This window comes from Anomalospiza imberbis, chromosome Z (genome assembly GCF_031753505.1).
Source record: "Anomalospiza imberbis isolate Cuckoo-Finch-1a 21T00152 chromosome Z, ASM3175350v1, whole genome shotgun sequence".
NCBI lineage: Eukaryota > Metazoa > Chordata > Aves > Passeriformes > Viduidae > Anomalospiza > Anomalospiza imberbis.
In genome coordinates this window covers 54,705,014-54,719,857 of record NC_089721.1, presented here as the reverse complement: position 1 = coordinate 54,719,857, position 14,844 = coordinate 54,705,014, and the positions used below count along the sequence as shown (strand labels likewise).

The 14,844-nt window shown below is 43.1% G+C and overlaps 1 protein-coding gene across 4 annotated transcripts in view; it reads left to right on the top strand.

The window, feature by feature from the left end:
* The first annotated feature begins 1,624 nt into the window (after nucleotides 1-1,624).
* LPAR1 (lysophosphatidic acid receptor 1) overlaps nucleotides 1,625-14,844 on the top strand; it is a 66,563-nt gene continuing 53,343 nt past the window's right edge. For 3 of the 4 annotated variants that reach the window (XM_068177379.1, XM_068177381.1, XM_068177382.1), the window contains exon 1: nucleotides 1,625-1,705. The gene's annotated coding sequence lies outside the window, so the exon portion shown is untranslated. Of the gene's footprint in view, nucleotides 1,706-1,794; nucleotides 1,952-14,844 lie in introns of those variants that run through there. The other variant, XM_068177380.1, reaches the window with a different exon arrangement.

Here is a 14,844-nt window from a genome sequence, read left to right as displayed (position 1 = left end):
CTCCTGCATGCCTGAGGTTGTAGGTCTCACCTACAGAGATGTAAATCTTATCAGACCACCCTTTGCTTGAAGCTTTGATTGCTTTCAAGTTAATCTTGGTTCTTATAGCAGTATCCGGGCAACTGGCTGAGGACAGGACAGGTTTTGGAGAAATGTACAGGCAGTTTGCGTCCCCAAAAGATGAGTAAAATCTGATTTATAATGAAGCTACAGCAGATATGCTGCCACAGGACTAGAATAATCAGTTCTGCAGTCTGAAGACCTGCTCTCTAATCAGTGACTCATGTATGACATCCCTTTTCTACCATCAGGAGATGACACATGCAGTTTGAGCACATTGTTTCAAGACTGCAATTGTCCAGCCCAGATGTGGCATAGGTGAGAAAACTACTAAGACCTGTCACTTTAATTGGTGTATAGATGCTAAACCATCTATTAGAGCTTGTAACAGAATAAGCTTTTTGTTCACCTCCTGCAAACACTTGGTAGCTTGCTTTGAACAGGTAGATGAAATCCAGCACTTTCTGAAGTTAATAGCCTGCTGAGTACTTAACAAAACTTTTAAGCCTGTTGAAGTCTAGTCTCAGAGCAAAATTACAATGCTGAATACAAAAACAAGGTCTCTGTGGTGACAACTTCGTAAAGAGAAAGCATCTCACCAGCCATGACAGCAAGACCTGCTCTCACTGTTGCCAAAACCTTTGTTAATAACCATACCGGTGGTGCAATACCGCCAGTAGCAATAGCAGACAGTGTCATCACTGTGTTGATGGCACACAAGCAAAGATCAGACTTGAGAATTATCTCTGCTGCTTTCTGATTGCTTAAGAAATATGAGTGCTTTAAGAGGGCTTGGTGCTTCATAATATGATTTTGTGCTGCTGGAGGCACTGATGGCTTGCATAGCTGTACGTAACCTCCCTAGAAATCTCACTACAGGGTTTAGAAATGCTTAGCCATTTCAGCTACTGAACTCTAAGTGCTGTGCAACATGTCTTTTCACTTGATGCATGTACATGCAAAAGTGGCCTCTAGATGCTCCAGCAATCCAATGAAATCAGACAATTTCACAGTAAAAATTTATGGAGGGCAGGGGGTGGGGAAGAAGAAGTAATTTGAACCTGGTTTTGTATAATAAAATAGTTCTTCTAATCTGAAAAATTATCTGTTATGCAACCCTGTCCCTTTCCAAGGATGAGTGCCCGGTGAACCTGCAAATTGACTATTCCTATGACTGGGGTTCCCAAACGCCGGTGTCGCCAAGAGATTCGAAAGTTTCACAGGACGAGAACTGTGGCTGCTCCAGAAACACCTGCACACCATCACCGCGCAGCCCGAACCCCCCTGCCCTTGCCCGACGTAGCCTCCGCGGCCGGCCAAGCTCCGTTACGCAGGGAGCGGCCGCAGGCTGGGCACGCACGGGGTCCTCGGTGGGGCGGGGCGGGCACACCTGGGCCCCGCCCGCCGGAGGCGCGCAGGCGGAGCCGGGGCGGAGGGAGCCCAGCCCGGCCCGTCCCATCCCGTCCCGTCCCACTCCGCTTTACTCTACTCTACTCCGCTCTGTCCCGTCCCTCCCCGTCCCACCCCTCATTCCTCCCTCCCTCCCTCCTTCCTTCTATCCTTTTCTCCCCTCCTCCCTCCCTCTGTGCGCGCCGGCGGCGGCGGCGCCGCGCTCCCTCGAACCGCGCCCGCGCAGCCCCCGCAGGTAAGCGCAGCGCGGCGGGCCCGGGGGGCGGAGCGGGGCGGGGGTCCCACAGTTCTCGCCCGCGAGAAGGTGCCCGCTTCCCATTCCCCGAGGGCTCCGTGCCCATGGCGCCCTTCGCCTCCTCTCTTTGGCTGTTTCTCTCGTGTTTCCGAACCTGGTCTACGTCCCGCGGCGCGCAGGGGTGTGCCGGGCGGCGCGACTTGTCGGGGTCCTCTCCGGCGAAGGGCTCCTTCGCGGTGGGCTCGAGTGGGTTCGAGGCGTCGCGTCAGGCTGCTATTCCTGCTGGACTAACGTCTCCGGGGCTGGCCTGGAATAAGTGTTGGGCACTTGTTTGATTAAGGAGCACTAACAGGACTTACTTAGGATCTGCCCTCATATTTTTCTTTTTTCCTTTTTTTTTTTTCTTTCCTCACTCCTTCCACCCCGAAATCTCTTTAGATTTATTTTTACCAAATTAAGGCAGTGGAAAAAGTCCTAGATAAAAAATGGTTGCCACCTCTCTCTCTTGACTTCCTCAGTCCTTCGGACGAAGAGCCTGCTCAAGTCCGATGGGAGCAGTGTCGGTGTATCCGTGGTGTTTACAAAGGTAAAGGACAGGGAGAAGATGAATGACAAGCATAAGGTTGTGATTTATTAGAGAAAGACCGGGAGCTGGGGGGAGCAGGAGGGAAGCTAAAGGACAAAAGCCGTTAGCAAACTGAAGTGAGAAGACAGAGGTGGAACCAGAGGGACCAAGTTTCTTCCTCTCACTTCTTTTCCTATGTTCTTTTAAAATAGCTCCACAGTGGGAACCATCCCAAAAACTTGCTTCCTATGGAAATATGTGAAAAGTTTTCATTTTCACAAAAATGTTGGAATGTCTAAATTTAATTTTCTTGGGGATATCTCTGTGAAACAAGCTCACACCTTCATGATTTCAGTTGTCTGTGAAAATCCCCCCTTTATTATTTTTTTCCATCTTTATTTGCTCCAGGTTTGGGTTGGTTTGCTTGTGTTTTTTGGTTTTTTTTTTTTTTTTTTTTTTTTAATTGTTGTTGTTTGCTTGTTTGGTTGGCTTTTTTTTGAAGTTTCAAGGTGAAGTAACTTGGGGGAAACCCTGTAGGCAACTTGTGCTCTCAAAGTGTGGGGGAATTGGGGTAGCTGCAATCTTTTTGCCGCTAAGAACTGCTGCAATTCTTATCTTTTCAAAGAAAGTTTTTGCATGCTAGTTCAGGTTTGGTATTTTGTACCATTTGGTCTAAAATGAATCACTCTCGGGTCTGGGAGTCATGTTTCCATTTGGTGGCCAGGGCTGTGTGCTGTGCAGCCTGTTACTCTTGTGCGAGGATGGGCTATACTGCAGTACTAAAATAATATTTCTGGCAATTTCAGCAGTGGACTGAAGCAATACTCTGTGTGCACAGGCGTAAGTGAAGCTCTGCCCTGCAGCTTGCTATTACTGGCTATAGGCGTGCCACATGTTTTTCCTTAACTGATATGGGCTCAGACTTACAAAGCAACTTGATAGGCCTGTGTTTTACTGTTGTTTTTATTAAACATTAACCACACAAAATTAAATGCTGTTTTGCTCCAGAATAAATTGGCACTGTCTCATTCTGTGCAGTTGTACATGAATGGTGGTTGTTTTCCTTTTTGTATGGCAAATAACCAAGGAAATGTTATTTAGGAACACTAAAGCACTGCTGCATGGTCAGTGTGATGCTGTCTTTATCACTCCCCATTACAGATTGCAGTAGTTAGACCCTTGGCTGCTAAAAACCTTGTTCTGAGAACTTAGCAGTAGCAGTGCTGTTTGAAGAGAGGAAAACATTGGCTGGTGTCTGCTTTCTCTTCCTTTGCTCTTCAAAACAAATATTGAGGGTCAAAAGGTTAAACAGCTTTTGAGACTAAACACATGGAAAATGCAAAATTAAAGTAATGCTACACTGTGTACCCAGCTTTAATATGTGAACCCCATGTATGAGTAACAGACAATCTTATCACTGTGAGCAAAAATACTTTATGGTCATGTGGTTTTCATCAGTAGCTCTGGAAGACTGTAACTAAAATATAATTCCTTCTCTGCTTAAAAATGGGAAAAAATAAAAATCTGTCTTTATCTTGGTCTTACAGTATCACACAGTTAAACTCTTTGGGGAATCCAGGAGAGGTTGTTGAAGAAAGTGTTTTGCTCTGCTTTGTACTTACGTGGGATTCACTTTTATATCACTGTGATGAGCCCTTAACAACACGTTAATGGATAGTTAACTGGTTCTCAGTGGCCTATCCATATTAAGCTTGCCTTGTCTCATATTCAGAGGTTTAAATCAAAAGGCAAGTAATTCTTCTGAGCACTTTATTCCTTTGGGAGACCACTACCATCTTCCCTTTGAATACCCAGCAGTTTGAGCATTCTCAGAGGTGAGCTGCCTTCTCCAGATGTCAGAAGAGCTGGCTTTGAGCACCTCTAGGTGGTGACCTGCCAACACTTACTGAGCACTGTTGCTGTGTATCTGGCGTTTTTTATCACATTGATGCAGAGAAAACTGAATGCAGCTCTTTTGCCATCAGGGCTGAGTGGGGCTCTCTTCACAGGCCATCGCTTATGGTCTTGGTAATGCTCAAGGATACATGAAAGAATTTGAGAGTGGTAACCAGTACTGTGTGGCAGTTGTCCTTTTCACTGTTGTTTCCCTCACAAAATTAGAATTTGCTACGTAAGTGCATTTCCCTCTCTTTCAGAAAGAAAGCGCATGTAATTTAAGGGACACTTAAGTTCAGCTTAAATCCATCTAAATGGGATATTTGAAGAGCTCCTGCTACACATAATGCCAGGGGAAAGGTGCATACAACTCTTTTACTGAAAGAAGAATAGAGCAACCAATATTTGATCCCTCCAGCATCTTTAGTTACTGGATTAGTTCTTTATATGTTGTGCATTTCACTGGTTCATCTTTCACAATGGGCTGTATTATTTTTTCTATCAGTTTAGTAGAGTGAAAAGAAAACCAACTTTTGAGAAAATAAAGTTTGTCTTTTTCTATCTTCTCATGTCCTTTCTTTAAGATTGCTTTCAATTTAGGTATGGTCCTCATTTGTTGCCTTAGGAGTTCTGATAATTTGAAAGGAGAACTCTGCTTTCCAGAAATGCTTGATCACGAGGGACTTGAGGCAGTAACGGCTTCAACTGGCAGTGGTTATATAGCATCTGATGTGTTTTTGACTTTTCCAGGTGTCACAAGGTGATGCTGTAGAGATGTGGCACTCCTCAGTGTTGCTGCATTAGGGCTGAACTTACTCACTTCATGTTTTTCCCCATGTGTTTTTCTTCATAGCTAAAGCAGAAGCTTAAAGTTTCATCCATGGCCCATAAAATGTCAATGGCAAAACCTGTATTGGCACTGAATGACTTTGGATCAGGTGCAAGGCTGATGGGTTGCTTTGACAGAAATACAAAATTATTCCCAGGGCAGAAGAAAGTTCTGTCAATGAAATGAGTGCTGCTGTTCTACTTACATGTCAGGGAACTTGAATTTTGGTTTTCTTAATTTATATTTCAAGCTTAGTTTCTTTAAAACATGTAGAAGCATTGCCTGTGCATTCTTGCACTTTCACTGATGTACTGATACATATGGCAGTGAACATCTGAATGTCTGGTACCTTGGTTAGGTTTTTGTTGAAAGTGGGGGAGAATTCTGAGAAGTGCCTGTCTTTGTGTACCCAGACCTCTCCTTCTCTCCTCCATTGGTGTTTCTTGACTGCCTGACACACTTTCCATACTCCCAAGCTGATTAACAGCACACCTGGCCTGCAAAATCTCAGTAATTGTTTGGATGAAGGTTGTACTCTAGGATCAGTTTTCATTTTTTAATGACTGGTGTCTCTAATTGTCGAAATACTGTTTCTATTTATGCAACATTGAGCACCAGAAAAGAAAAGAGCCTATGTACTGGTGCTGGTTTGGGTAATATATGTGTGTCCTCATCTCACATGGCAACTCCTTGACCATGGCATTTCTCTTATAAGCTCTGGACAAACAACTTTGAGGTTGTTAAGGCATTGCATTTCTCTACAGAGGAACAATAGCCTAGCTTGGATTAGTGCAAAGGGTCCAGAATTTCCTGATAAGCACAGCCTGGAATAGTTTGTGGACCATGTTTTTTTCGGTTCTGTCCTGATTTCCTACTGGATCTGGGTCCTTCTTGACCCAGATACTGTAGGCAGTTAGGTTAGTGCACATAAAGAGGAGAGCACTGGTGCCCTTACCCCAGAAGTAAAGAAGTATTTCTTCTTAAAAAGAAAGTGAATCTTCTCCCATTGCTTCTGACAGGCAAAAACAGCCACAGTCTTGTGGGGCTGCTGTGGTTCAAGGAGTCTGGGTAAGGCATGCCTGTCCCTAGCAGCGGCACAGCCGGAGAGAAAGAACCACATCCCTCCTCCTCAAGCCACTCCCAGGATAATAGCCTGGACAAGGTTCTAGCCTGGGGTGTGTAAAGTGTTTTGCTTTCCAAGTGCCTTGAAGATTTGTTCTGGTGGACTTTGTGATGAACAATGGCCTGGCTGCTGGGGAAACAGGAGCAAAGCGTTGTGCCTTACTGTTTCCCACTCATACGTTGCAGTGTGGTCTGCTGCTGAAATGATGAAGGCAGTGTTGATCAGTGGCACAAGAAATGCCTTCAGTTGCAAAAGTGGCGAGGCTGGATCACTTTTAGAAGGAAAAATATTTTGAGAGTACAGATACTGTATTGCAGAGAACTGTATGTAGACTTTTGTGCAAGCTGAATCGCCTTTATTTTAGGTTTCTTTCTTTAACTTGAAAGGCATTGGAACTGCGTTTTGGTTTTTTTTTAGCTTCCATGTGATATACTCTAGATAAAATTCAGAGGTCCTCTCATTTTCTTTTTAAAAATACAAAGGTGATAAATATGAGAGACCAATATTATCTTTCTGGTTTTGCTTCTACTGTGACTAAGAGGCCAACTCCTCCTGAAGTGGATTTTTGAAACTGCTGAAAAAAATGTCTATGAGTTTGATAGTCATGTATGATAATTCTCAGTTTGGTGGTGCAGGCCTCATGTTGCCATATTACAGACCATTCTGGCTTTTCTGTAGGAATTTACATGTCAAAGTGACCTTGGGGTGGGATGGATTTCACAGGCACTTAATGCAGGACATCAATTTCTTTGCCAGCTAGAAAATGTATTGCATATTGCAGTGCTTGCAGGAGCAAGCCTGAAAGCATTGGATTGACATCAAAGGCAAGATCTTTCTGTACAGAATGCTAGAGATTGTAAGAGGGGTAAAAATCTGGCAAAGGAAATGCATACTGTTTTTCATTGCAAGCCCGTTTCCCTCCCTCCTCCCCATCTTTTTAAGAGTGTATGGCAGATATGAAATGGTGCTGGTACATTATTTATGGGAACAGAAGTTTTTCTTAGAATTTTTTTTTGCCATTTGAGGATGATTATTTTCACCCTGGGTGGAAAAATATAGCTAAAATAGTATCCATTTTTTATTAAGAAGAAGTTAGCTACAGCAATAAATGTTGGATGAATACTGAATGTTTACAGCATAGAGAAATTTGTATCTTCTTTGAGTAAGTGGGTGATTATTTAATAGCAGTGAGCTGAACATGAGCTCTAGCAAAGACTTACTGGAATCCAAGCAGAGAAGAGGGATGCTGTACGGGTCATACCTGTTTTTAAGGTGGTAATACTTCAGGTTGGTGTTTGTTGGAGAGGAGAAAGACTGATAAACTCTCAAGCTTTCATAGCTACATAGCTTTCAATAGTGGCAAGTGTTATTTTGTCTACTGTGAAGGGGTTTTGATAAAGGGACTGTAGCCACTGGATTTCACTAAATGTTTAGTCTTTGATAGTGCAGTCTGTTTTTGACCTGTTGTGCTTGTCAGATCAAGGGAACTGGGGTGGCATTTTATAGCTGCAGTGTCTGAAGGGACAGCATGCCTCATCCAGCCAGGATGTGGGTGTCCACAGCCAGGGTGTTTGTGCAGAAGAAAGCTCAAGTTTGTTTGCTGCTCCATTCTGAATCAGCTTTGCTGGCGTCAAGTGAGGTGGAAGGGCTGAAGGAGGGGTGGAAGGTTCTGGGGGTGCCACCAGTGCAACAGTCACTGTCCCTTCAGCTCACAACACAGAAGTCCACAGGGTGGTGAGCACCCCTACCCTTCTGCTGCTTTGGATCAAGGACATGCAGATTGTCAGTGTGGCGCCAGTTGCAGCTCCTGCCAGTTGGATGGCTGCTGGCAGGAGACCTCAGAGGAGGACTGCAGGTTGGTACCTCAAGTCAACGGCGGTCTCAGGGAAAGGTCACCTTGCTCCTAGGTGTTGCCTTGCACTGGGAGGGACTGTGGTGGTCATCATTATGGTCAGTATTTTTTTGGTTTGTGTGCCTGCATTAGGTGCTCACTGACTATCTTGGTGGAATCTGTTTTCTTGTGGTTACTGTGTTTTTTACAATTTCTTACTGCAACAGTGGTGTCACTTCTTGAGTGCTGGAGCTTTCAAGGTTTCATGGTTGTGTTACTAACCATTTTTGCAGTTACTTGTAACCAGATGTGAAGCAGCAAAGGGTGGCAATGTGTATGTGTGCTTGATGTTCTATCTGGACACTTCTGAGCTCTTTCATTGATACTCCAGCTAATATAAGTAATTTGTGCACTTTTGTGCATAATTGAGTTGTTGGTTCAATACCTGTTGTGACAAGTATGTTTTCAGTGATTGTCTGTAGAGACTGGATCGGTAGTTTTACAAGATATGTACAGTCCTCTTATGAGTTGCACTGGAAAGTGTTTCATGAGGTAGTGAAGCTGTAATGTAGGATGTAAAGGGGAAATTTGGCTACTTTGCCTAAGGTTGTGCTTATAGGAGTAAACTTTGTGGCACGTTTCTGTAGTTGCATGCTAACTTTGAATATATAAAACTAATTATTGAAGTAAAAAGCATTTGGGAAATTGGTAGGGGTATGTTAAAGAAGTATAAATTCAGACTGGTAATGATAAGCTTGTCAATCCCAAAGGAGAGTAAAGTGCAGTGAGGTCTGTATTACTACTGTGTTGCGTGTTGGTGACTATTGCACTTGGAAGGTGTCTTTGCAAATTTGTACACAGCCTGCTAAAGTGTTGTGTATTGTATTGGCAAATTATTAGTACAGAAGAATAACCTGAACATTCCTTGCGTCCATCTGAGAATGTCTCCAGGAATTTGTCTTGTCAGGATGAACCCCCCAACTTGTAAGGGCATGATGTCCTGTGTGCCACAGTGACACTGGGATGTACTAGGAGTGGTGTTTGAGCAGATGTTAATCATCCACATAAGCATTAGATTTGCTTGAGGAGCAAAGCCTGTGCTTTCGGTGAAGAATTCACTGGGATTTTCAGCTGTTTCTATCCATGTGTCTCCCTGTTTGTTGTTACATTCCTGCAGACACAAGTCCAGTGCATCAATAGGTCATTGCCTCTTCATTCCTCCTGCCAAGGAAATGGAATTCACAAATTGTTTTCCTGAGATACTGCAGTGGGACAAACAACTTCAGGGAAATGGATGTGTGGATAGGTACCTAGCATTCAAGGAGTATCATCTTGAATGCAACGTGTACTTGAAAGATACCGTTATAAATGTCTTGTTTATTGGTCTGTCTTTTCCTTTATGTTCCTCCCAAAAATGTGTCATGGTATCTTTGAACTGCCCTGGTCGTGGTTTCTGCAAAGGGCTTTGAGAGCTGTCCCAATGTAGCTAGCAACATATCAGGATTGTTTTGCTCCTCCTATGCAAAGGAGGAGCAAAACAATCAAAATTGTTTTGATTGAACTACTGAAAACTTTACCTCAGACCAGTGTATTTCCCTGTCCAAAAGCCTTGCAAACAAAAGAAGACTTTTCTGATTTAGTGTTTGCTTCCCATGTCTTTTAGCTTCTTGTTTACAGTCATTACAGTATCCTATTTCAAAAGCTTATGCTAGAGGGACTGGAAACTGGCTGAGACTTCAGGTTATTACTATAATCAGAACAATCCTGGTATTAATGAATGGACTAAAAATGGGTCTTTAGAATTATTCAATTTTGCAAACAGTTGGTAGGAGTACCATAGGTTAATGCCTGCTTCTCCAAGAAGTACAATGTGTTTCTGTCTCCTTCCTTGGATTGCTTGAATTTCACATGCAAAAGCATCCTAGGAGGTTCAGCCTAGAGGAAAAAAATTCAGGGGGAGATAGGCAAGCTGATGACAATCTGATGACAGGAGGGAATTACATGATTGTAGAAAAAATAAATTTCTTTAAAATAATATGCCTGAGCAAAGGCTTATGCCACGATCCTGCATATTTCCATCCCCAACGTCTCCTCCACAAAGTTTCTTGCCATCAGTTGTACAGACTTTTATGACCAAGTTCTGTTGGAGAGACTTGTTTACAGCTTTTTCAGTTCTTCTTTCTAAATTGTTCCTAATATGCTATGAATATTAGGAGGGGATCTGTGTGAGGGTCTTCAGTATAATTTGGTAAAAGTAACTGAAAACAGTTGCGTTTTCCCTCAGAAAGTGGCACAAAAATGTAGGAACAGTTTTGGCAAAGAAGCCACACCCTGCTCCTTTGTGCGTCATGTGAGAAAGGGGGGGAGGGGGGCAAAATACTGACTTTTCTTGGAGCTCCCAAGATGAGGTGACATTTCTTAGTTGGTAGGAAACTCAAACATGCACTTGCCATGCATCTGCCTCTTGCAATTGCGCCAGAAGTCATTCTGTGCTCTGTATATTCCTGTGACAGTTCCCCTTGTGGTTTGATTAATTTTCTTCCCAATACCCTGCAAGTGTCATCTGCTTGTATAAGCTGTGTCTCCACTAGAGTGGGGTGCCAGTATTGCTGCAGTGGGAAATTTTGAGGATTTGGTAAGTTGTGGTGCTTTACTCTTCCTTCTCGCCTGGCGGTGTTGCCTGTTGGGTTAAGTGGAGTATTCTTGGAAGAAGGCTGCTGCAAGACTGAAGGCAGCAGCTGACCAAGTAGTAGGTGTTGGGTTACTCCAAAACAGTCAGTTCTGCCAGCATGCCGTAGTGCATTTTTGTATAGAATTGTAGAAGGGTTTGAGTTGGAAGGGACCCAAAGGATCAGCTAGGTCCCAAGTCCCTTCCACAGACAGAAACACTTTCCACTAGACCAGGTTGCTCAAAGTGCTGTGCAGCATAACCTTGAAGAGTTCCAGGGATTGAGGTATCCACAGCTTCTCTGGGCAACCTGTTCCAGTGTCTCATTACTCTCACACTAAATAACTTATTCCTAATATTAATCAATATATACCACCTTTCTGGTCAGTTACCACTGTCCTATCACTACATACCCATGTCCCTTTCCAGCTTTTTTTATAAGCCCTCTTTCGATATTGGAAGGTGCTATAAGGCCTTCCCAGAACCTTGACTTCTCCAGGCTGAACAACCACACTCTCTCAGCCTGTCTTCATAAGAGAGCTGCCTCAGCCTTCTGATCATTTCTATGGCACTCTCTGCACTTGTTCTTTCTTTTGTTCAGAGATCCAGAGCTGGATGCAGTAGTCCAGGGGGGATCTCCTGAGAAGGGAGTGTAAGGTTGGCTGACCTAAGAGAGGCCACTCAGTAGTGGGAGGCTGAAAATCAGACCCAGCATGCCTAAGTGGGCTGTGTCAGGGATGAGAATAGCTGTGCATGGGCCTCATGCTTTGGTGTCATGGGCACAGCTGGTGTGTGCAATTGTGGGATGCCTAAAAAGTCTGGTTTGTGGGTGAATTTCAGTATGTTCTCCTTTTGCGGCCTGGATCCCTTGAACTTCTTAGTTTATTTGTGTGGTCACAAAAAAAGTCATAGTGATTCCCAAGTAATGCTTTATGGCTTATGCTTTTGTTACAAAACTGTCTGAAGTGTGTATGTGTTTAAAGTTTGTATCCATGCTAATGTGCACCAAGTTCCAACAGAAGAGCTGGAGGCAAACTGCTAGTTAGTTCTTATTTTCTTTTTTCTTTACGAATAATCCATTGATACCAAGTTGTCCTTCTGTCCAGTAGGATTTTTTTTTTTTTTTGCCATTCTTACTCCTTAAAAGATGTGCAAAAGGAATTTAAAAAATGGTGAGACAGACTAGATAGTGCTTGGACACTAGCCTTTCTGTCATCATACAGGGTGGGGTTTTTTGATTTTGTTCTGCTTTTATATCAACTCCATACTGCCTCCTGGCTTTCTGTTTTCACTTGAATTTGTGGCATCTCCCAAATATTCTGATTGAATATTTGTTGTTTCTGTTGGGCATTGTATATATTGAGGAACTAATCAGAGAAGCTGAATAATCACTGAAGTATGGTGTGAATTTACAACAGCTTACTTAATTCATATGACCTCTTGCATACACTAAGAATCTGTCTGCTAAACACAACTCAGAGTTAATCCAAGTCAATTCTTAAAGTGAATTAGTCAAGCTGTGAGCTAATCCTCTGTATTTACCTGCTTGTTCAGATAGGCAGCAGCCTAAGTTGCTTTAAACTTCACTTGATAATTGAAAGGGGAAGGGTTGGAGGGAAAGGTGATGAAATCGTGGTGTTTTCTTCATATCTCTCATTTCAGGGCATATTTCAGTAGTGCTTTGCATTTATAAATCTTGAATTCATAGATTGATCAGCATAAGCTACCCAAGGCAACCCAGTATTCTGCTGCAGTTCTCTACTAAGCATCCCTGACAGAGCCTGCTACTGCTCCCAGGGTATTTTGCAGAGTGTGTTACTTGATCATCCATAAAGACTATTCCACAAAGAGTCCAACCAGTTGAGTTGGCATACTGTAAACAGCAGGGACCATGATGCAGACTGTGAGGACTAAGAAGCCCTGTTGACCTCTGCCAGGAAACTAGTAACCAGCCCCAGTTTTACAGCAGGGATTCACAAATTCTGAGTGTATTGTTCTGAGCACACCAGATACTTGCATGATGGACAAGAAGTAATTCCCTTTCATTTGTCAACATCAGGATTTTTGTTGTCTTGAGCTACTGGGTTTGCTCCCCCTCCATTTTGACAAGATCAAAGGTAAGATCTTACTTTTGGGTCACTGCTGTCCATCAGATAAGTTTGTTTGTGGACTTGGGAAAGAGCAGTGACATGAGAATAGGGAATTTAAACCCTGTCATTAAGATAATTCTTCCTTATTGTTAATTCTAAGTTGTTTCAAACTTCATTCAGGTTAACTTTGCAAAATACAGCACTGCAGAATGTGTCTGGAGAACAGTCAGTTGAACCAATGCAGATGTTTCTGAACAGTCAGTTGAACGAATGCATAAATATTTCTTAAGGAGCATGACTGTTATTTCTGGTTTGAGGGACTGATAAATAGTTCCTGTGTCTGCATTGGTGGTAGCCTGAACCATGTTAAACTATTGTCTTACAGTCTTAAATGTATTGTTGTGAGTGGTGGTAATAGTTGGCAAATTTCTATTTCAGATAAACTAAATTAAACTCCTGTTTGTGTATCATTGGTCATGGCGCATGTAGATCTGTATTGAGGTGGTGCCTTTGTAATTTGCAATTTGGGGTTTGGCATGCTTAATTGTGAACTTCCTTGGCTTCAGCATTTCCAGATTATTGTATTTTGTGGTGGTTTATTCTGCCTGAAGATTGAACATCTGTTTTGTGGATGTGGGGTAAAAAGGAAGTATTCGTTTTAAGGCTGGCCCCCCTCAAAGCTGCTTAGAGAATTGTGACATTTTGTTATCATCCAGATGGTTTTTTTAATCTAGCAAAAGGTTATTGCCTGAATGTTTAAATACAAACTTGTTTCAGAAGAGTGCCAGCCTATTACTAGTTTTCTGAGTTTAAAACCAAAGGCGGAGTTTACAAATGGAGTCTCTGTTGCTGATCCATAGAAGTGTTGAATTTTATCACTTTGTTATTTCTTTTTGGAAAAAAAATATTAAAATTCTTTTTGTAAGTTGTTCAGAATATTAGGTACTTGTGTTTTTTCTGATAAGGAGTGGTAGTTTGGAGAAAAGCATCCTGATTTCTAATATAGTGATTTATACCTCACTAGAATCATAATCATATAATGGCTTGGAAGGGACCTTAAAAGCATCTAGTTCCACACCCCCTGCCATGGACAGGGGCACTTTCCCTAGACCAGGTTGCTCAAAGCCCCATCCAGCCTGACCTTAAACACTTCCAGGGATGGGGCATCCACACCTTCCTTGGGCAACTTGTGCCAGTGCCTCACCACCCTCACAGTAAAGGATTTCTTCCTAATCTGTAATCTAAATCTACTCTTTCAGTTTGAATTCATGCCCCCTCTTCCTGTCTCTACATGGTCTTGTAAAACATCCCTCTGTCTTTCTTGAAGGCTTCCTTCAGGTCCTGGTAGGCAGCAATTAGGTCACCCTGCAGCCTTCTCTCTTCCCAGCTGCACAATCCCAGTTCCCTCAGACTTTTCCTATAGGGAAAGCTCCATCCCTCTATACATCTCCTCTGGACTCAGTGTAACAGGTCTATGTCCTTCCTGTGCTGGGACCCCAAAGCTGGATGCAGGGTTCCAGGTGGGGTCTCAACAGAGTGGATCACAGGAACAGAATCCCCTCTCCTGCTGCCCACGCTGCATTGGATGCAGTCCAGGACACATTTGGCTTTCTGGGCTGGGAGTGTCTATGGCTGGGTCATGTCCAGCCTCCCACCCACCAGCACCCCCCAGTCTTCAAGCAGGGCTGTTCTTGATCTGTTCATTCCCCAGCCTGTGTTGATACTGGGAGTGTCCTGACCCAGGTGCAGCACCTTGTTTCTGGTCTTGTTAAATCTCATGAGATCTCCATGGGCTCACTTCTCAAACTTGTTCAGGTCCCTCTGGATGACGTCCTGACCTTCAGGTGTGTCAAGAGCACCACTGAACTTGGTGTCATCTGCAAATTTGCTGAGGGCACACTCTATCCCTGCAGCTATGTCATTAATAAATTTGATACAAAATCCTTTGCCCACTACTATCTTCTTTAATTATATTAATTAATAAGCAAAACAATAATGAGAATGTATTTGGAGCCAAATTCTGTCCACTACCCTTGCAATTCCAGTGTTCAGAATAATTTTAATAAGCAGCTGCTTGTTCTGTCACTTTTTCTCTCTCTTTTTATTTTTTTCTTTTTAATAACAGAAGAGACAGAAG